At 43.1% G+C, this 21,939-nt stretch overlaps 1 protein-coding gene across 1 annotated transcript in view; it reads left to right on the top strand.

Annotated features, from left to right (window-relative positions):
• The first annotated feature begins 3,343 nt into the window (after positions 1-3,343).
• Positions 3,344-21,939, top strand: part of LOC126158202 (uncharacterized) — a 124,354-nt gene continuing 105,758 nt past the window's right edge. Inside the window, exon 1 of the mRNA XM_049916427.1 lies at positions 3,344-3,520. The gene's annotated coding sequence lies outside the window, so the exon portion shown is untranslated. The remainder of the gene's footprint in view (positions 3,521-21,939) is intronic.

Below are 21,939 nucleotides of genomic sequence, written 5' to 3'. Positions count from 1 at the left end.
AGGCTGCATTTTAATTACACATTTATTTTCAAATACACAAATGGCAGAAACCTGAAGGCAGTCTTGCCCAATAAAGTTTTGCTCCGTTACCATCACATTGCAATTAGTTAATTGGTGAACAACCCTCACATTTAACGTCTGCACTATTAAAGTCAATTGTCAATCAACAAACAGTTACCATAACACAAGCTATTTTAAACGTAATATCAATTAACATGTAATTCTCTTGGCACACTAATGAACAACTCTGGAAAACATCTCATTATATATAATAACAATATCTCATTACAATTAGTAAAAGCACCGTCGTCTCCACTGTAGCCTCTTCATAAACAAATATGAAAAAATTCCGACCACCGCTGTATGCGATGTACTGTTGATCAAACCTTCGATATCATTCAGTTTCCTTATTCTTATTTGCTCAATAATCCATATGAGACAAAGACAAGGCAGATTAACTTTTAGATGACAGTCTGAAAATGAAATATTAACACCATGCTTTGGTAATACAGATCTGTTGTTTCTATTACGTCTCACAGGAGGCAGCTTGTATTCTACGCAGCTGCAGTCATACATTAGCATTTGAACCGCATAGAAGGTATCATCTGAAACGCACTTAAAATGATAGCTTACAAACTACAGTACAAAGCATATTTACTTAAAACTACCGGGAGAGGTTTATTTTTTATTGTTACACAGTTCGTTAAATAAGTAGTGTGCCCAATGCCAAAAAATTGCACATATAGTTCAATTCCAGCTCAAGGTAAAATGTCTTCGGCGGACCGCAGAGGACGTAATAACTGTCCATTCAGAAGATCGTTCGCAAAATATCAGCTATGCGAAAATTATTATTGTAATTTAAGATATGTCCGAGAGGGGAAACCGAAACGCTCCGAGTAATATATTGCAGCACGCACCAAGTCTCAAATAAATGTCACTAAGGGCAGCAAGGATACATCAAATTGCTAACGTCTGCAGTGAACATCCATTATTCTGAGTAGAGAACAGCTTAAAGAAAGCAGAGTACAGTAACAGTTGAGTGACTTGTAATTTGTAACTGCAGAATACACTACATGCCCCATATACCTTAATAAAACAACAACAAACCGTTCGAAATGTCTTGCTCCAGCTCTTAATACTGGCCTCTCTCATCATCTCCATTACGAAAATTGGTTACTACCACACGAAGTTTTAATTGGCGCCTTCGAAACGAAATTGTATAATAACTGCTCCTTTTCACAAACTCATGAGTGCTTCCTCCAGGCCACTGCACACTGGCCGAGACCAACTAGAAACACATACCCCACGGCAGATGTGTGTGCGCATTTCCTGTATGCAGCCTGCACGTCGATGGCCCTTTACGCACTTCCTTCTGAACAAAGAAGCAACGGAAGATTCAGAATTGGCGGAAAACTGGCACACGGTTTGTAGAAGTTCTGAGAGGAATGAATGTTTCCATAATACATTCGTCTCAGTCATACTGGCACAGGTTGTGACACAATGGTGTTGGGAGCCCTTCGGTACACAACACGATCATCTCCGGTTCTTACAGGCGGTAACTCCAGCAACCGTTACATATCTGACATCTTTAGAAAGGTGACTGTGTTCTATCCTCGTGGTTTCCGTGACATTATCTTTCAACAAGGTTCCGGAATGGCATGTTGGCCGTGCTGTTCTTACAAGACTCGAACCTCGACACGGAGAATGTTCCACTTTGCAGCTCGTTCTCCAGATACCTCTCCCACTGAAATTATGTGGTCACTGGTTGCCGACAGACTGGCACATCGCTGCTCACCAGTCACAAGGATATATTCTGGCATTTAGTTCTAGCAATCATGGAAGGACGTACCCGTATCTCCCATCAAAGCTCATTTCGAGTAGGACTGTCGATATTTTTAAAACTGCAGGGAATCCGATATATCTAAAAATTATAATTATCGAGTCTAGATATATCGAGAAAGGTACTGATATATCGATATAGCAGCTGCATATTGTAAATATACCGCCGGTTTTAAGCTGGATATTGAACTATTGATTTATTATTATATATTCTGTAGATCAAGAAGCTAACAGCCTGCCTGCCACCTTAGAGCAAGAATTGAAAGGAAAATACACGTTCTCGCTTGGCGATAACCACTTTGCTAACAATGGCTACTGCATGTAAGTGGCTCAATGAAAGGTGTTTGATGGGTCCATCGTTCGGTTTCGTCACATCGTATTTGTTCGGAAAGCCTCATATCGACTTCCCAGTTGTTTCATTTCTGCAAAACGCCAGTGACCTAGCAGTTGTGGTGTCAAAATATCTTGGTGAAGCTAAACTTTGCAATTTCTGTTGGTAACGCCGAGCGCCGATTACGGCAGGATTTCCCCGCACACGTCTCCGTCCAACGCAATGACAAATCTTGTCATTTAGAGTTCAACTGTTCTTGAAGAATGTCGATGGAAAGAAATAGTACACTGGTTGCATGACAAATTGTTTTAGCGCAACTGGTGTGCTGTTTCTTCACATCGGAAATCTTGTTATTCCTTTCACAGTGCCCAACCCCATTGTAATTGGAGTTCTTCTTTTGTGCCACATATAATTGCTTCACACAGTCAAAGGGGAAGATTGGACATGATGAAAGCTGAAAAATCAGTGAGACTTCTTCACACAGTGAAAGTAAAACTATGTGCTACTACAATTTCAAAAGAAAAATTTCAAATATTTTCAGAAAGTCGTGAAAAAATATAAAACAGAAATATCAACATTATATATTACCGTTATAGTAGCGATATATCTATGTATGCGGCGATAATGTGTCGCAGATACATACCGATAACTTCTCGAAAAATGTCGATGTATCAGTATTTTAACCACAGCGTCAATTTCTAATTGATGCCCAGCCGGGAACCATTTCTGGCACCATTAGTTGCAGCCCTGTGTACCAAATTTCACAGCTTGTGCACTCTAAAATTACCTACAAATTTAATAATGTATTCCTATACAGCATACTACCACAAATAAAATTTAGTTACCGCCGGCCGGGGTAGCCGAGCGGTTCTAGGCACTACAGTCTGGAACCGCAGAACCGCTACGGTGGCAGGTTCGAATCCTGCCTCGGGCATGGATGTGTGTGATGTCCTTAGGTTAGTTAGGTTTAAGTAGTTCTAAATTCTAGGGGACTGATGACCTAAGAAGTTAAGTCCCATAGTGCTCAGAGCCATTTTACCATTGAGCCTAAATTTAGTTGCCTTTCGTGGTGCTGCAGTTTTAGCGGCTAGAAGTGTAGATTTTACAAATTTCGTATGATCTCCAGTGTTTTTCTAGAGCTGACGAGGCGTGCGTTCTGTTGCAGCGTGCAACCAGACGGTGTCGCCGTACGAGGAGGTGACGAGCCCGGAGGCGGAGCCGGGCCGCGCCGTCACCTGCTTCTACCGGCTGCGCACGGCGCGCAAGGACCTCGTGCTGCGCCTGCGCTTCCGCCGCTTCAAGGTCGGCGTCCTCGTCAACGGCACGCACTGCCTGCGCGGCTACTTACAGGTAAGCGACCACTCTGCTCTCGCTGAAATTACGTAGCACCAGATGTTTAACGTACGAAGCTGCAAGGTGCCGCGACAGCTATTGTCTGCAGGCGGCCACCGACCGCAGTGCTTCGATATGCGCGGAGACAAAAATTCGCTTTAAAGTCTATGTATCCGAGTAGTGCATGGTATTGAAACATGGACTAGAGGAAAACCGGAACAGTAGATAATCAAAGCATTGCACATGCGGTGCTACAAGAGAATGTTGAAAACTGGGCGAAAAGTTACGGAATGAGGAGATTCTCCTCAGATTCGATGAGAAAAGGAATATAAGGAAGATACTGACAGTGAGAAGGGACATGTGTTAAAACATCAGGGAATAACTTCCATGGTACTACAGGGAGCTGCGAACGGTGAAACAGAGATTGGAATAAATGCATTAAATAACTGAGGATATAGATTACAAATGGTACTCTGAGATGAAAAGTTCGGCACAGGAGAGGAATTCGTGGCGGGCCAGTCAGAAAACTGATAACTAAAATAGAAAAATGTAAAAAAAACCGACATGTAAAATCCAAAATTCTGTGTGGTACGGATCTCCATACTGCTTCTAAGCTAACTGAAAAACTGTTTTTAATTTTCTTTATGGTCAGAGTTAAGATTTATCTTTCGAAACGGGTTATATCTTTTTGTTCGGAAAATAGCTTGAGACGTATCGCGTTATATCTCGAAAACTCTCAACACACTGAAATAATGTTTTTCTTTAATTACCAAAATACTTCTCACTGCAGTTGATTTCCAGAGTTGCATATCGCATTGCGTTTGGTGAATATAAGTTTCGTAAAACGTGATTTTCTTTAAAAATCTGTGATTTTACCCATACCTAAGTCGTAGCTAATTCATGCACATACTGCTACAAGAATCTTGGAAAAACTCAGGAAGTCATGTACGATAAAGATCGGTATAGTGTTTACCCTGCGTTGTTCTCAGGACTACTTTGATTGTACCTTGTAAGGTACGGAGCTTAGCATAGCGGAAGTTACAGCGTTCTGTGGACCAACAATGGCCCAGCTCTCTGACCGGAGCAGACAAGCCCCACAACTGCCAAATGCCAACAACCTTAAACCGGGTTACATATGCGGTATCTCGTTCTTAGGTCGTACCTGGTTTTAGGGTTTCCGAAAGTTGAATGAAAAGGTAGTAAGATTTGAATTCAGTTTATCGCCAACAACAAGGTCAGAGTTGGACAATGAACTCGGATGGGACAAGGCTGGCGAATCAAATCGACAATTCCCTGAGCTAATGCCCTCCTGAATATAGGCCAGTCAAACGAACACAAAGAAAGCTGAAATTGCAAAGCGTAATGTTGTTCTGATTTCTTGTTATGTTATTGGGATCGGTTATGGTGGTGTGAATTCAAGTTTACAGCTTCGAAAAACTTTGTCTCTTTGAGAAGCAAGCGAAAACTACGTATTTCTTGAACTTAGTTTAGTTCTTCCCTTATAATTTATAAACCACGCTGTTAAAGGCTATTACCATTTGTACAATACATTAAATATGCAACCGTTGAAGTCCAATCGCAGCTCTATATATATCCAGTAGTTTCTGATGTATCAAACTCCAAATGTTGGCCATTTCTTATCAAAAATTTAAATTTTGAGTTTTGCTCTTATTTCGGGCTGAATATGGGTATAACGGCTCATCGTACGAAGAAAGTCATGATCATGGAAGTTAGAATAAATTTTATTTTATTGGCTTTTATTTAAACACAAAATGAAGTCTTCAGGCCCAGTTGCTCTCTGGATATCGCAGAAATTCATTACGCCAGAAATTTAATTTTTGAAGAACTTAGCATCAACACTTCTAATAACGAACTGTGGGCATTCGATGAAACGAATATGCATAGCATTGAGTTCAGAGACTGGATTGTATGTGTACATGAATTGTATGTGGACCAACAAAAATGTGGACAAATGGAGGTAAGTCCACGCTACCTTGTGTTATTGTAATATCACCCTATTCATCGCAACAGTTGGTTCGTTATTAATGTTCTGTTGTCCATTCCCTTGTCCTGTTAACGTTTTAGTCGCATTCAGTTCTCTGCTCTGTCAGTGTCTCAGCGAGTTTTGTAAAATGTGAGCCGGCCGCGGTGGCCGTGCGGTTCTAGGCACTTCAGTCCAGAACCGCGTGACTGCTACGGTCGTAGGTTAGAATCCTGCCTCGGGCATGGATGTGTGTGATGTCCTTAGGTTAGTTAGGTTTAAGTAGTTCTAAGTTCTAGGGGACTGATGACCTCAGATGTTGAGTCCCATAGTGCTCAGAGCCATTTTTTTTTTTTTTTTTTTGTAAAATGTGAATTGCGTCAGGTGTTTGTTATATACGTCAAAGAGCACTTAAAAATAGCTCTGAGCACTATGGGACTTAACGTCTGAGGTCATCAGTCCCCTAGAACGTAGAACTACTTAAACCTAACTAACCTAAGGATATGCCACACATTCATGCCCGAGGCAGGATTCGAACCTGCGACCGTAGCGGTCGCGCGGTTCCAGACTGTAGCCTAGAACCGCTCGGCCACTCCGGCCGGCAGAGCACTTAATAAAAGTCACGTGATAGTGGTGAGAAAAAAGAATAACCGTATGCTTTCACTATCTGAAGTGAGTGTCAAGCGTGGAATTATCAGTTTTACAAATGTTAGATGAAGTTACTGTGCACTATGCGTACAGGAAGTGATATACTGCTTCAAAGTAATGTTGCGGGGACCGTTCGTTGTGTAGGCAAACATTTCCTGAACCATCGTCTTTTAGGTTATGGAAAGGATTCACGGAACACCGAAATATTTGTTTCTTCTGTGAAGATAATATCACTGAGGAATTTATCAAGTACTAAACGAAACTGCCTCAGTCACGAAGGAACAATGTGCGCCAAGTGCAATCATTCGGTGCAAAGGAGACGATTCTTGAAGTGGCAGATCGTCAGTGTGATGATCGGGATAGCATAGTATAGGTCTATCCGTAACTGATCTCGTCGCTGCTGATGCCAGGTACCACTCCACATGCCATAAAAAGTTTTACAGCATGGCATCAACTGTTAAACTGAAAAGGGACGTTCAGAGCGAATAAATATCGGGGATTGCACGGAACATATTTGTGCATATACTGCTGAAAAGAGGGAAGATTCACAATTCTCGTTGAATGACCTCAGAGTCAAAATGAAAAGCAATTGCGAGCCTGATATCAGAACTGTCAACACTCATCTAATGAAATGGTACGGCTTCGTGGTTGGAGATAAGTGGACTTCGTTTTCCTCTACCGCTTGGCCTCAACCGTCCGAAATGTTTACTTCCAGAGAAAACAGCGAACGTGACTAAATAAGTACTCAGTTCTCCACCACGTCTTTTGCTCTTAGAGAAATGGAATTTCTCGTCGGATTTGAGCTCTTCTTACATGAATTCAGCGGATGCGACACCACGTCCGCCCTCTTCTGGCAAAGAAAAATAAAATTACGAAATGTTTCTCAAAAGAAATGTATCTTCTTGACTTGTCCACTGTGTTTCTATTCCCAGGGCTGAGCCAGAAAGCTATAGCTGAGAAGTTTCTGATCGCTCTGTATTGAGGGGACTCATCCACTGACACCCTATGAGGCATTTGTTTTCACCTGTTCATGAAATTAGCAGCCACTGCAAAGGTGGACGTGGCTCATTTGTTCCATACCAAAGAAGCTGCTGCCTTCGATTCGTACCTGCAAAGGCTGCCGAGTGTAAAATATTGGGACTGCGAAGGACTGGGTCGGTCGAAATGCTCCGCTGGATTGTCACCGTGAACCAGATTATGTGAACCAGCCCCACCAAACCGTCTGAAATAGCTCTCATTTATGTGCAAGAAGGGATGCATGGGAACTTGCAACTGCCGAGGAGCAGGTCTTAAGTGCTCAGCTCTGAGTGTCTTCAGAAAGGCATAGTCGAAAGAGGGTGAAGTTCCAGAGGAAGCTGTTCATATCGAAATAAATAAATAAATAAGCCCGAAATATGCCGAAAGAGGAAAACAAATTAAATAAAATCCACCACTTTCTGGCCTACAATGACCCGAAATGAGTACATATTTCATTGAGCCTTGTCTTATGATACTCGGGTATTTTCGTCAACTTCAGCTACAATGAAAGTGTACAGAATGAACTGCTACTAGCGAGGCAGAGCGAGAGGACGGGCGGCCAAGCAAGAATGACTCATGCGTCTAGCTCCAACTACCACTCCGCGTTAAAAGTCTGTTAATTCCTATCGTACGCCCATATTCACGTCGGAAGCCTTTCACATGAATCACATGTGTACAAATGACAGCTCCGCCAATGCACTACCCTTTTATACCCTGTGTACCCGATTCTGCAGCCATCTGTATGTGTGGATATCAGTCCATATGACTTTTGTGATCTCAGTACAGGACGTCAAATGGTCAAATGACTCTGAGCACTATGGGACTTAACATCTGAGGTCATCAGTCCCCTAGAACTTAAAACTACTTAAACCTAACTAACCTAGGGACATCACACACATCCATGCCGAGGCAGGATTGGAACCTGCGCCCGTAGCAGTCGCGCGGTTCCACACTGAAGCGTCTGGAACCGCTTGGCCACAACGGTCGGCTCCAGGACGTCACCTTGGCCACCACTGTTGCGGAATCCGTTAATGAGGCAGCACAGAAAGATGTGGCGACAGTAGTGAGCTGTAGGAGAACACTGCTCACTGAAATCCCGGCTCATTGAAATCCCTAGAATCACGTCTGCTGAGCCCCACCTATTCCCCTCCAGTTGGGGGCTGTTTTAGCTTTTATTTTGCGGGTTTTTGTCGTTATGGTCATTTGGCGAGATGTGTGTGGGAGGAAGTAGTATGTTTACCGACTCTTCCCGGAAAGTATTCTCCCGAAATTTCAGTTGTAAAACCTGATGTGCGGCGCCTGTCTTGTAGGTCTGCCATGAATTTTTTTCAGCATCTGTGTAATGCTCACACACAGACTATATAATCCCACGATCTTTTCTCTCTCTTCTATCAGTCGTACCTGATAAGAGTCTAGACTGATAAACAATACTCAAGAATCGATCGAACGACCAGCTTGGAAGTCACTTTTTTAGTGAATGAATTACCCCTCCTAAAAATTCTTGCTATAACTCTCAGTCTGTCATCTGTTTTTTTTGCTACTTATCTTATGTGGTCATTCCAATTAAGGTCGGTCCAGATAGACACTCCTAGGTATTTTACGGCAGTTACTGTTTCCAGCAATTTGTCCTCAATAGTGAAGTTGTAATGGCTTTTTTCCCCTATGTTTGGCAACATGTTAGATTTATTTACGGTCAGGGTCAACTGCCAGTCCCTGTATCGCTCTTCAATCCTCTGTAGAGCGTTCTGTAAATCTTCTGGCATTGCTACCTTCCTATAGACAACTGCATCATATGTGAGCAGCCTTAAAGAACTTCCAAGGCATTCTACCAAATCATTTATATACGCTGTAAACAGTAACGGTCCCATCAAGTTCTTTGGAGAACTCTCTTAACTCTGTCCCTTTCGTTCTGCTAAGAGCGACATGTTGAGTTTTATTTGCGAGGAAGTCTTGAATCAGTCGCATATGCGGTCAGATAGTCGGTAAGCTTTTGTTTTTTCTTTTTTTTGTTTGTTTTTTAAGTATACAGCAGAGTGGAATAGTGTCAAATGCCTTCCTGCAGTCGAGAAACACGACATCAATCCGAGCACCGATGTCTACAGCGTTGTTGGTGTTGTGGACAGAGGTGTACACATTAACCTGCCCATGCTCGCCTGTAAGCTGGGCAGACAAGTTGCTGCACTTTATCAGCATAACGGACTGGCTGCTTCACTCCCATCCAAGCCAAGCTGTGCCCAACCGTACTACTTTTTTTTTTTGACATTGCACTTTGACGCCCAAATTTCGGGAGAACATCCCGCGAAATGACCATAACGACAAAGACCCGCAAAATAAAAGCTAAAAGAGAGGCTTACCGACAGTCATTTCTCCTACGTGCCATTCGCGAATGGCGAAGGGAAGGGGGCGGGATAATTTAGTGGTATGATAAGTATCCTCCGCTATATAACGTCCGCTGGCTCGCTGAGTACCGATGCCGATATAGATAGGATGTGTTTGATTTTCTTCGGTTGACTGAGCACTTAATGCCGGTCGAATAACCTACACACGTGCATGAAGTTAAGGTTTAAGCACAGTTCCTCAGTAATTTCAGTGTTAAGTGGTCTTTTTGTATATATAAGTGAAGTTTCTATTTAAAATATGGTAACTGCTCTTACTTATACAGGGTGTCCCAGAAATGTTGCGACAAACCTCGAGGCGTTGTAGGGAGTGTCTTGACGAATAAATAAAGGGTACGAACGTGTGTCCACAAACGTCATCCAAGCACGCATTAGATGGTCCAAGACACGGGCGACGGCGCCCGCCGCTAGGCAACTCCTTCGGCAGCAAACGTGACTTTGTACGGCGATGAACCGTAGGCGGAACGTCTCACAATGCTTCTCATTCAGGGACCGCGGACGATTGCTACGATTACCAGTGGAGGAGATAGAGCTAGCTGCCGCGTAGATGGGCCTTGTCTCCTAGGAATGCGATACTCTCTTGCCTTGATTGTCGATGTTTTCGGACACGGGTTTCCACCTGCAGTTCGTTTCTCTCCTGTACACCGAACAAAATTGGCGATTTCCAGGGGAAAAATAAACGGTCGATGGGAACGCTTATCTCAAACCGTCATCCACCGAGGCAACAGAGCATCGCATTCGTAGAAGATACGGCCTATCCACTCAGCAGTTGGATCCCTCTTCTACACCAGCGATCCTGGCTGTCAGCGACGATCACAGAATAAAAAACGGCATTGCAAGACGTTCCACCGTCGGCATACAAAGTCACGTTTCCTGTTGAAGGCAAGACCTAGCAGCAGGCTCCGGCGCCTGTAACATAGACACACTGCCGTGTCGTTGGTTGATTTTTCCGGACACAGGTTTCTGTCGTCGATTTGTTCCCCAAGACATCCTCTACGACTCCTCTACATCTACATCTATACTCCGCGAGCCACCTTACGGTGTGTGGCGGAGGGTACTTATTGTACCACTATCTGATCCCCCCTTCCCTGTTCCATTCACGAATTGTGCGTGGGAAGAACGACTGCTTGTAAGTCTCCGTATTTGCTCTAATTTCTCGGATCTTTTCGTTGTGATCATTACGCGAGATATATGTGGGCGGTAGTAATATGTTGCCCATCTCTTCCCGGAATGTGCTCTCTCGTAATTTCGATAATAAACCTCTCCGTATTGCGTAACGCCTTTCTTGAAGTGTCCGCCACTGGAGCTTGTTCAGCATCTCCGTAACGCTCTCGCGCTGACTAAATGTCCCCATGACGAATCGCGCTGCTTTTCGCTGGATCGTGTCTATCTCTTCTATTAATCCAACCTGGTAAGGGTCCCATACTGATGAGCAATACTCAAGAATCGGACGAACAAGCGTTTTGTAAGCTACTTCTTTCGTCGATGAGTCACATTTTCTTAGAATTCTTCCTATGAATCTCAACCTGGCGCCTGCTTTTCCCACTATTTGTTTTATGTGATCATTCCACTTCAGATCGCTCTGGATAGTAACTCCTAAGTATTTTACGGTCGTTATCGCTTCCAATGATTTACCACCTATGGCATAATCGTACTGGAATGGATTTCTGCCCCTATGTATGCGCACTCCTCGAAGTTCGTCGTAACATTTCTAGAGCACGCTATACAGATTCATAGACGTACCTTTACTTCATTTCTTTTACTAGCGTAATCATAACGACAGTGATGAACATACAGGCGAAGTTAAATTGGCGCCTGCAAATTGGACAGGTTCAAAATGGCTCTGAGCACTATGGGACTTAACATCTGAGGTCATAAGTCCCCTAGAACTTAGAACTACTCAAACCTAACTAACCTAAGGACCTCACACACATCCATGCCTGAGGCAGGATTCGAACCTGCGACCGTAGCGGTGGCGCGGATCCAGAATGAAGCGCCTAGAACTTCTCGGCCACACTAGCCGGCAACTGGAGAGGAAGCTGATGCCTGGGTGACAGGTAGGAAAAGAGGCCGTAAGACAGGTGTCCATTTCATCGAGAGCAGACACTACTACGGGAAGATTTCACAGTGGCCAAAATCTTTTTTTTACCTATCGAGTAGTACATTCATCAGCACCATTACACCCCTTTCATTTAACAATATGCGAACACTTTTACGAAATTGATTATCCTTTCACCACAGCAGCCCGTGCAAACGTATATTCCTACGTATAACATCATCCAGCTACTTTTACACAGTTGTGGTGGGGTAATGAAGTCAGCCGCGAGGGATTAGCCGAGCGGTCTCGGGCGCTGCAGTCATGGACTGTGCGGCTGGTTCCGGCGGAGGTTCGAGTCCTCCCTAGGGTATGGGTGTGTGTGTTTGTCCTTAGGATAATTTAGGTTAAGTAGTGTGTAAGCTTAGGGACTGATGACATTAGCAGTTAAGTCCCATAGGATTTCACACACATTTGAACATTTTTGATAATGAAGTCAACCTGAGATCTTCAGAATCTTCTTGTATGAATGACAGTAGTCTGGAGCCACACGTACCACCCATGCGATGCCCCGGAGAATGTCTACATGCTGGAGTAATTCCGTTCTCCTTATACACACACCTCAATGTCCGGCACAAATGAGACATGAAGTACATTTTGCCGACTTTAACCGGATCGGCGTCTAGAGCCCCAAGTGGTAACCGATGCCGAGTGTCAGCAGGTGAGAACCCGCAGCGATAATTGCTCCGCGGCTAAGGTCAGGCCGCGGCCGTTAATTGGCCGTGTTAATCGCCGCCGCTTTCAACTTAGGCTAATTAACGCCGCCCGGTTCATCAGCAATCAGCCCCCGCACCCCCTGTCACCCCCTCCCCCCTCCCCCTTACCCACAGCTGTCGTGCGGGGGTTTTCCGAGCGCGGACGCGGATGCGCGCACGCGTTCAATTACGGGTCGCCAATTAACTCCTGTCCTTTACACACAAACCTTAATTTGCGCGAGCCCGCTGCGTGCGTGCGTGGCGTGGGAGGACGCCGGCTATTAATTACTCTAATTGTAACAAATTGCGCGCCGGTCGCCGTCGTGAGGGCTTTCCGGGGAGGGGTGAGAGGAGTGAGGGAGGCGGCACAGCGATCCTCACGCGTCCGGCTGCAGCGCGCTCCCCACGCTATCGGGGATTTCTGCCGGTGAAAGCGTTCTCCCGCGAGTGCCGTACGCTTTCGCGGCTCGCTGCAGCACAGTCGCCTCTGGCGCTGTCGGTACTCCGACTGACGTCGCTTTGAGCCTGTTACCTCTACATCTGTGCATTAGAGAATGGCAGTCAATTGCACTACAGTAGACTCTCTACGTTTTACTTTCAGAATCTGAGAATTGACTGCCTATCGATTCAGGTGTTGAAGGTAGGTCCCCGACGTATTGTGCCAAAATACTATAGCTAACAATTTTTTTGGAAAAAAAATTTGAAGTCTATGCTGCTAGGAAGTCCCAGGCAAGCCAGGTTTTTACAAATATTGTGACTAATTGGAACTAGAGGGGGGGCTACGGAACGGCTGCCGTCCGCATCCTCGAGGCTCGGATGGCAGATCCCACCAGATAAGGTGGGGTGGCTCGAATAACCAATAATGACAGGCGGATTAACAGTTTCTGGGTACGTAGAGTGCTGTAACACTCCACCAATTCGCCCTATCTCCCACTTCAACTTCAACTTCAACTTACCAGTTCCCCTTTTCTAACCTGCCTACTCGATTAAAGGATCTAACATTCCACATTCCGAGCCATAGAACTGCAGTTCAGCTTTTCTTGATAACGACTTCGTCCTGAGTAGTTCTCGGCCGCTCATAACATATAGATCCTGAAGATGGTCAGTGTAAGGCAGAAACGGGTTATGATTGTAGTCATATTCTGTGATATTGTCTAAAGTAAAATGACTATACAAATGAATGACGTACAAAGAATTCCACAACTAAACTATTTACTAGTGATCTATGGACTATACAGAGTATTAGGAGGCATAAATATGGACAGCCCAGTCCAGCGTAATAGGGTGAAGACCTCAATGATAGGTCAGAGGCCAGCGGAAGACACAGCCCCCTGATTTGGGATAGCACAATTGGAATCAGGTTTAAACGCTAAGAGGAGGCAGGCTCTTTCTTAGACCTACCTGTCGACAGGCTGGAAAACTGTTCTGGGGAAATAGCAACAAACTCTAATTCTTCACAGGAAAAAGCCGGATGGGTCATTTTCCAAACGACTTTGGAGAGAAGTTAAGGATAAACGACTGAGAATTATATATCGAGCAAAAATAGGAACATGGCTTGAGAGGCGTCTGGGGTGGGAGGGGGGGGGGGGGGTAAGGAGTGATCCGTGGACTACACGCTCTAAAACAATGTAAAACTGATGTCTTAGCAGAACAGAACCTAAAAATAAATTAAAGGGGATAACAGAACAAGAGGATTATATAATTATGTATAGTGGAGTCCCTCAAAACAAGAGGGCCTGTAGTGGTGTAGTAATTTTAATGGATAATATGACGGTTGGGACTTAAATAGTAGCAACTATTTATTCACAACCGATACAAAAGAGTTACATGTTTGCACCTATTACTGTCCTTCAAAGTAGTCACTAGCGTTGTGTAGAACCCGTTGCCAGCGATGTGGAAGGCGTAGTATACTGTTAGCAGAGCCTGTTCTGTTGATGGTGCGAATGGAGCGGTCTAAAATTATGGTGATTCTCGTGTATGAGTGTGATGGTGTTATCCTAACACATTACGTTCCTCCATGGCAGACCGCCAATGCATAGTATTGCTGTTCGTTTTCGGAGCATCATCTGCGACCAGCTTTGCGAAAGTAGCGGCGACACTTTTTGCGCAACCCACCCATCAATTTGCACGACAATGCGCGGGCGCATACAGCGCAAGCTGTGGCTGCTCTGTTCGGTCGATGGGACCATCCACCATATTCCCCAGACTTAAGTCCTTGTGACTTTGATTTCATTCTGAAGATGAAGGAACCACATCGTGGCATTCGCTTCAGAACTGTTCAGAGACTCAACACGCAGTAGACCGCTCTATACTCACCATCAACAGAACAGGCTCTGCTAACGGTATGCTACGCCTTCCACATCGCTGGCAACGGGTCCTAAACAACGCTGGTGACTACTATGAAAGACAGTAACAGGTGCAAACGCGTAACTCTTCTGTATCGGCTGTGAAAAAATACTTGCCACTATTTAAGTTCCAACCCTCGTAAACAGAGGTGGGCTACAGTAAGCTATTATTATGTAAATGAAGGATTTCTGACATGTAATCACACAGTGTAGGCTCTCACGGTCGGCATCTTCCTCAGTTAAAATTACTGGGCTGAGATGGTGTGGCCGAAGCATTAAACTGCTCCCTAACGTTTCGTCTCCAATTGCGGGAGACATCTTCCCAGGTAAAATGGCCACTGCCACTATGGTTCTCGGGGACTCTCAGAGCAGACACTGTTATCTTACTGTAATTGGTGTATATGCACCAGAAGAAGGAAGGAAAGAAGACGCTCCAGAATGGATTAAATGAGGTAAATAAGACAGACCATTTTTGAAATAATCAGCTATCAATTCCACGAAAGAAAGTTTACTGCTTTAGCCGCTTCAGAGGTGTGCAATTATCGCTTTATTTGAGAGCGTCAAAAGTAAGATGTATGCAGCATATTAGTGTTGTCATGTGGTTAATAATGCCTGTACAAAAATGGTACAAGGAAACCAAACATCTAGTGCAGACCTCAAGCATGATCTGGATCTAATCAGCTGGTTACATCTTGAAACTTTAAACGATAAAGTTAGAAAAGCCACACAATTGAAGCTGTATGAAAAAACGGCCGTGCCTCTGCTACTTAATGGTAACGAATATGGCAATGAGAGAAAGAGATATAAGAGTAACATACAGTCAGCAGAAATGAGATTTTTAAGAACTTTCAGGAGAGACCACATAAAAAATAATGACACAAATGCAGAATTGGGAAGCTGTAATTCAAATTAGTAGACTGAATATTAAGGGAAGTAATGGAGACAACACCTCAACCAGACGGATGAGTACAGAATTCCAGTCGCTGTAAACAAGTATTAGCCCTCAGGAAGGAGATATGCAGGAAGGCCGAGAAAGAGCTGGAGTCGGAACGGGCATATTGCCTAAGACTTGAAGCGCAAAAGAGGGAGGAGACTGCAACTAGAGGGCATATCCTTGGATACGTTGTGACACGTGTTCGAAACCGCCGAAAACTGGACATCCTTGTGTACGCAGAACACTTACGTACAATTCTAGAACGACACATGTGGAAGAATTTCACAAAATCGCCAATGAAGATGCTTCATATGCAAAAAGAAGCGAAACGAGTGTACCGCCAAAAGAACAGCCTTCCATTTAGTTGCACACAAAAAGCACCTTTAGGAATTAAAAAATAAACTAAGAAACGACAGAAAACATACACTACTGACCTTTAAAATTGCTGCACCACGAAGATGACGTGCTACAGACGCGAAATTTAACCGAAAGGAAGAATATGCTGTGATATGCAAATGATTAGCTTTTCAGAGCTTTCGCAAAAGATTGGTGCCGGTGGGGACACTTACAACGTGCTGACATGAGGAAAGTTTCCAACCGGTTTCTCATACACAAACAGCAGTTGACCAGCGTTGCCTGGTGAAACGTTGTTGTGATGCCTCGTGTAAGGAGGATAAATGCGTACCATCACGTTTCCGACTTTGATAAAGGTCGGAATGTAGCCTATCCGAGTGCGGTTTATCATATCGTGACATTGCTGATGGCGTTGGTCGAGATCCAATGACTGTTAGCAGAATATGGAATCGGTGGGTTCAGGAGGGTAATACGGAACGCCGTGCTGGATCCCAAAGGCCTCGTATCAGTAGCAGTCGAGATGACAGCCATCTTATCCGCATGGCTGTAACGGATCGTGCAATCACGTCTCTATCCCTGAGTCTACAGATGGGGACGGTTGCAAGACAACAACCATCTGATCGAACAATTCGACGACGTTTGCAGCAGCATGGACTATCAGCTCGAAGACCATGGCTGCGGTTACCTTTGACGCTGCATCACAGACAGGAGCGCCTGCGATGGTGTACTCAACGACGAACCTAGGTGCAAGAATAGCAGAACGTCATTTTTTCGTATGAATCCTGGTTCCGTTTACAGCATCATGATGGTCGCATCCGTGTTTGGCGACATCGCGGTGAACGCACATTGGAAGCGTGTACCCCTGGTACGGAGTGCCATTGGTTACACTTCTCGGTCACCCCTTTTTCACATTGGCGGCCCTTTGAACAGTGGACGTTACATTTCATATGTGTTACGAGCCGTGGCCCTACCCTTCATTCGATGCCTGCGAAACCCTACATTTCAGCAGGATAATGCACGGTCGCATGTTGCAGGTCCTGTACGGGCCTTTCTGGATACAGAAAATGTTCGACTGCTGCCCTGGCCAACACATTCTCCAGATCACTCACCAACTGAAAACGTCTGGTAATGGTGGCTGAACAACTGGCTCGTCACAATACGCCAGTCACTACTCTTGGTGATCTGTGGCATTCTGTTGAAAAATTCATGGGCAGCTGTACCTGTACACGCCATCCAAACTCTGTTTGACTCAATGCCCAGGCTTATCAGGGCCGTTATTACGGCCAGAGGTGGTTGTTCTGGGTACTGATTTCTCAGGATCTATGCACCCAAATTGCGTGAAAATGTAATCACATGTCAGTTCTAGTATAATATATTTGTCCAATGAATACCCATTTATCATCTGCATTTCTTCTTGGTGTAGCAATTTTAATGGCCAGTAGTGTAAAAGATAACGATAGAGAGTATGTTTAGTGGAAAAGTAGGTAAATTTACATGGTGTGTTAAAGAAAGTTGCGCCTGTTCCTACAGGAACTAGTAATGGTAAAAAAATACAATAGAAGAAAAGTTTCTATACTTATGCATCTGGAAAGAATATCTGTCCAGAATGGACCGGTTTACATGTGACGAGTAATGTGTGGTATTCGATGATGTAGGACGTCTTGCTGTTGCAGTAAACGGCGGGGTGAATTGCTAGCGCTACAGAAGAACATTACATTGTGGAAAGACGACTGTGGAATATGAACCACTCCATTTTCTCCGGATCGGACCTCACCGCAACATTTTACGGACTATAGATTGGTCATTGAGGTCCAGTTGTGGGGACTCCCCTATTACTGGATCTAAATATGTTGGATTTCTTGCTATGGCGAAATTTGAAATGATCGGTGTATGCCCAACCCGTCGACACTGTGCTCGCTTTACAAGAGCATGTGACCAATGCAAGTGACGCAATATAAATAGACCCAGGTGTATTAGAAAGAGTTAGTGATTCACCGTGAAGTAGGACTGAATGATGTATCAGGATGCTTGGTGACTTCATACAGCCTGCTGGGTTGGTTCTACATAACAGATGGGAATGAGAGGAGAGACTGACTAATGTCTCAACAGGTATTAGTTTCCGGACATATCATTGTAGGAACTCTTCTCCAAGTTTTTTCTAAAACTGCTGTTGTAGAAATATGCGACACATTATTTCAAAAACCAGATAGCATAAATGACTGCTGATTTTATTCAACAAATAAAGACAGTTAAAGTACTAAAAATTTTACTGCGTTATCTAGTCGTGTTCTATGTGCGTTGAGCGTCAGCAAACGAAAGTACAACGGATTACGTGATCAAACTAATCTCTCCTAAACTGAATTGGTATCTGCTTCTTCCACCGACTGTTTCAATTAACAATCCTGTATGAAGGAAACTTAGAACTCTTACACTTGGCGCAGCACTACTTTCATTGATTATGAGGCACAGAAACAACCTTCATACTGCGAACACATCTTCATTTGCTGTACAGAAAAGTATGCAGCACCGTCTGATGTAGATTATCGGTAAAATAAAACGAAACAGTTTTAAGATTTAACGTCCTTTCGACAACCATTTTCAGTAAGCTACTGCAAGGAATTAATACTGTTACTGACAAACTTCAAATATTAAAATGCAAGTTTAACTTTAATTTCGTTACCAAACTTCTTTAATTTAATATAAGGACAAATATAGGTCACCTTCCTATTTTTGGTAATTGTATCTCACTGAAATGACCTTAGAAAACAGGAATTTATGAATACTTAAGCCTTCTTGATTGTGTAATAATAAACCGTAAAATCGAGGAAGAATGGGGAAGAGATATCCTGTTTTACCTGATAAAATACACTGATTTGAGTGTTCAATGATTGACCCAGAAGATTTAAGGCGAATGTTTACTGACTCGCCAGCGAAATGAGACAAGTGATTCAGTAACATTAGAGGAGCTCGCACAGGTTAAAAAAAAAGCCAAAGAAATAATAAAGCATGCGACCTAGATGGAATAAATATCGATCTTATTAAGTATGGAGGGACACTGTGTGAATTACAGCTTTTACATGTATTCAGCAAAAGTTGGCGAATTTATAAAACCGCTGCAGATTTTAAGACCACAGGAGTGTTTTTCTACTTTTTGAAAAACGATTAATAAATTTAAGTGGCATCTGAAAAGGTCTAAGTGTTTTAAATGAAGTTAATTAACAAATTTACTCAAAAATATTCAATGATCGGTTGAGCGCAATAGCAAATGTATTCCTGGGAGAAGAATAAGTGACATTAGGGACACTCTCTGAACGATCATTGAAAGAATTTTAGAAGAAAGGCGTGAAGGCAGTTTATTGACTTCAGTGAAGCTTCTGAATGGACTAGAAACTATATATGGACAACAATAAAAGAAAGACGATATCCTAGACATCTTATACAGATAATCAAAAACTTGTGTGACGTTTGCAAAATAATCATAAATACAGGAAGTCTAAAAACGGAAGAGAAAATAAATCAAAGCGTCAGACAAGGATGTAGCTTATACCCGACACACTTTATTGAGGATCTTTTTAAGAAAATGGAAGTACGCGAAGCCATACAACTGAGCGTTATGCTATATGCATATGATGTAATCTTCATACAGAATAAGGAATCAGACGTACAATATTCGTTATATTGAAGTACATAAACTAGGAAGATAATGTTAGAACCTAAAAATAGCCACGACTAACACTCGTGACTCTTTATGGAAAACACCCATAACGACCAAAAATTGTTATTGAAGACAAGACACTGGAATTCCAGATTTAGTTATTTAGGTCCACATAAACCGAAATAACGATAACAATTTACGGAATAAAATCAATATATTCCAGCACATATTTGGAACTGTAAATAAAACCTTAAAGGTCAAGACGAGGGAAGAAACATAACGAAAGTTTTACGAGGGAATGACTGTGCTTGTCTCTCTATGGCAATGAAGCTTGGAAAAAAAGCAGTAAAAAGCCTCCTGAAATGAGATCTTTAAGGTATGTCATAGATTGATCAAGAGGGGATCTTGTAAGAAATGAAAACGTGGAATAATATAGGGAGAAATGGTGACAACGTCCTAACTCTACGGAAGAAGGCAGAATTCGAGTCTTTGTAAACAAGTGCAAGCAGCGAGGAGAAAAGATACATTGGAAGACCAAGAAAAGTATGGCCTTAAAACTGTGAAGCTGGACCAGGCACATTACCTAAACACTGAAGTGAATCGTAATAATAGGAGGAGGACGCTGTTTCGTACTTTGTCTGATACAGTCTCAGTACTTTGTCTGTTACAAAGCTTTGCAAAATGAAGTACTTTCAAGCAAAATATTGCTTCCATGTTATGAGCAAGCGTTCTCTCTTCCGACGAAAACGTGGTGCTTAAAGACTGTGGTTAGACAGCCCGCATCTCGTGGTCGTGCGGTAGCGTTCTCGCTTCCCACGCCCGGGTTCCCGGGTTCGATTCCCGGCGGGGTCAGGGATTTTCTCTGCCTCGTGATGGCTGGGTGTTGTGTGCTGTCCTTAGGTTAGTTAGATTTAAGTAGTTCTAAGTTCTAGGGGACTTATAACCGCAGCAGTTGAGTCCCATAGTGCTCAGAGCCATTTGAACCAACCATTTTGTGGTTAGACTGTTTCCTTTTTTCTCCTCAGAACTTCTTCATACATTGAATTAAGGCCTTTGTTAGTCTGACAGACTGGCTTAGGTTGTGGTTTAGGTGTAAGGGTTGGAAATATCACAGAAGTGAACCTTTCTCGGAAGACATTTCTGTTTACGTCTAAATATTCCGTTATATTGAATATTCTTGGATATTATCCCTTCGCTTAACCCCTCATTGTGTGTGTGTGTGTGTGTGTGTGTGTGTGTGTGTTTGTGTGTGTGAGAGAGAGAGAGTGTGTTAATTCTGAGGTGCAATATCAGATTTGACTGGTGCGTCTTGTACTATTCAATCTACGAAAATACCCTGCTAAATTTCAACCTTTTTCCGTATTGTTTATATAACTTTCTGTTCAGAACACTATTTCCTTTCTTCGATTTGTTAATTTAGTTATTTGGTTTTCTCACAACTTTTCAGTGTATTCTCCTATACTTTTCTTTGTACTTTATACTGGTAGGCTGTTGTGCGTCGTGTAACTCATTTGGATCCATGGGATGCACATGGATTTTATTTATATACAGTCTTTAGGCTGTTTGATGCCGTCATACAGCTTTTCCTTTTTTGTGCTTCGTCTCTACCTACCTGCTCCATCCAATATCTTTTACAATATGTTTCACATTTTCTAGTCTTTCTGTCTTTCTTCGTGTCTACAATTTTTCGCCTCTCCCATCCCATAATTGCTGTTGAATAATGATAAACTTTTAATTGGGAACATATAGATTTTGTTGCTGGGATTTTGTATCACATTTCCTTTTCTCTTTATCTCCCTGACCGTATCATTTAGTCCGTCTCATTGGCTATATTCTTCTTCTTATTTAAATCTGTCAACTCACATGAGCGACCCACATCGTTCTAAAACCCGCTTTTTGCACTGTGACTAAAGCCAGCGAATATCTATAGTCTGCTTTCACCTGCAATTTAAAGCTTTACGCAATTGCTTCTGGTTTCACTTTGTTTCAGAAAATTACGGCAAGGCATTGGGAGGAACGAGTCAGAAATCTGATACCTTTCCTGTCCTTTTTACAGCTGAGTTTGCTTGATGTGCTTCTCTCCCATCCTTTTTCTCATTCTTCTCTTGTACCTAGCACGAAATTAAAGTGAGAGGGACCGTCACGTTGCAGAAAATTTGTTGTATTTTGAACGATTCTGAAATTCCGTTTACAAGATTCACTGTTTATATCGTATTTACGAGGATGCGTTCTATCATTTTGTATTGATATTTCTCGATCTTTATAACTTGGGATTAAATGTGTAGTCGATCAATCTATGGAAACTTAGGCAAATTTT

This window comes from Schistocerca cancellata, chromosome 2 (assembly GCF_023864275.1).
Source record: "Schistocerca cancellata isolate TAMUIC-IGC-003103 chromosome 2, iqSchCanc2.1, whole genome shotgun sequence".
NCBI lineage: Eukaryota > Metazoa > Arthropoda > Insecta > Orthoptera > Acrididae > Schistocerca > Schistocerca cancellata.
Note: the sequence above shows the minus strand (reverse complement) of the source record. Positions and strands in the feature narration are given on the sequence as shown.